This window comes from Antrostomus carolinensis, unplaced genomic scaffold (assembly GCF_000700745.2).
Source record: "Antrostomus carolinensis isolate BGI_N321 unplaced genomic scaffold, ASM70074v2 scaffold2973, whole genome shotgun sequence".
Taxonomy (NCBI): Eukaryota; Metazoa; Chordata; class Aves; order Caprimulgiformes; family Caprimulgidae; genus Antrostomus; species Antrostomus carolinensis.
This window is the reverse complement of record NW_010302976.1, coordinates 1-1,814: the sequence shown is the minus strand read 5'-3', so window position 1 is coordinate 1,814 and position 1,814 is coordinate 1.

Genomic DNA, 1,814 nt, shown 5'->3' with positions numbered 1-1,814 from the left:
GGATTTGTTAGGAGAGAAACGCTGAGAACATCCCCATGTTGGCATTTGTGTCGCTGGGGGTGAAGGACTTTGTGTTTTGTCAGTCTGCAAGTGCAAGATCTAAGGGGGCGATGAGGAATATTGAAATGAATCAGCTCAGTTGGCATTGGGCTCTGCCAATGGGCTGTTCCATCTCCTGTCCCCCATGGGCAGGACATTCATGAGGGGCTCTTCCTCTCTTGCTCTCTCTGGCTTTCGCTCGGGCTCTCGCTCTCCTGGGATTGTGGTTTCGGTTCGGGATTGTCGCTCCTCTGGGATCGTTATCTGGGAATGGGCTGGGCTTGGTGGGCGGGTGGTGAGCAATGGCACTGGGTATCACTCATTTGCATATTCTATTGCTATTATTATTATTATGTGAATATCATTATTATTTTAAGTTTTCTTTTATTTCAGTGATTAAATTGTTCTTATCTCACCCTACAAGTCTCCTTCACTTTGCCCCTCCAATTCTCTCCCGTGTCCCCTTGGTAGGGGAGAGTGAGCGAGTGGCTGAGTTTGGCTGCAGCCAAGTCAAACCACCACACAACTCTTTACAAAAGCCCATTCTGAATGAACTTGTAAATCCCTCCCAATAAAAGAGATGTAGCTGGCTTTCAAACAATACACAGTGAACACTGGACATATTTTAACATCACAACTTCTGTGGTGCCCTTCACTGACCAAACCCAGATCACTTCCAGATGTGTTGTTTGCTTGTTTTCCCAGCTGTCCCCTAAACAATAAGTAAACAATTGTATTTAAAATACATAGTTTTAAGTCTGTGAAAGAGACCTATATTGTTCTTAGTCTCTAGCTAGGGATTTACTGCTGCAAATTTGCAAATTTAAGTTTTCCTCTTTGCTATACTCACCTGCCACTTTCAAGATATTTAATTTAAAAAAAAAAAAAAAAAAAAGCTTTGCTGAAAGGCCACTTACCATCTTTTTGGATGTGATGGGGCTCCTGCACCAGCTGGGTGCCCCAGGACATGGAGCAGAGCAATGTTGGTGTGTTGCTGGGTGTGCTGTGTACAGCAGCAACGTGACTCCCAACGTGCCGACTTTTGTGTTCACCAGACCAGGACAAACAGGGTCAGGAAACCCAGGGAGACGCTGAGTAACTATGTGCATGGTGCAAGAAAGCCGAGATTTCCTAGGCTCTCCTCTGCTAACTCAGAGGAGGAGGGGGCAGTGGTTATCACTGCCTCTTTGCAGCACAAAGAGTGCCAAAATCAGCTTTTTAAACTTAACTTCAGTCCCCAAAATGTTGTTTGCAAGTGAAAGGCTTCAAGGTTCCCAGCAATGTTTCTCTAAGGCTTGGTCCCACCAGGCACACAAGGTGCTGGTGGCATGGGCAGGGCAAAGCAGGGCAAGGGGCTGCCAGGCTGAGGCAGACCTGCACCCAGAGTTTTCCATTCAAGAGCCTGGCAGAGACACTTTTGGTGGTGCCTGCATAGGGGTCCTGGGATAAAATGCTCCTGTTCCTTTTTTTTTTTTTTTTTTTTTTTTTTTTTTTTTTTTATTATTTTGGAAATTTTTTTTTTTTTTTTTTTTTTAAATGCTGGAGCAATCACAGGGTTTCCCAGGAGTTATCTGGGGTTGCACAGGGTGGAGCCAGTTAATGCTGATACTGCAGCCAGTGACATTTGCAAACCTATGAGCATTTTCCATCCCCTGCGACTATTTTACCACCCTTACCCCAGGGTCTCTGCTACCTTCACTGCTGGGGTTCCTTCATCTGCACAGTGCTTCTTCATAGAATCATGGACTGGTCTGGGTTGGAAGGGACCTTAAAGA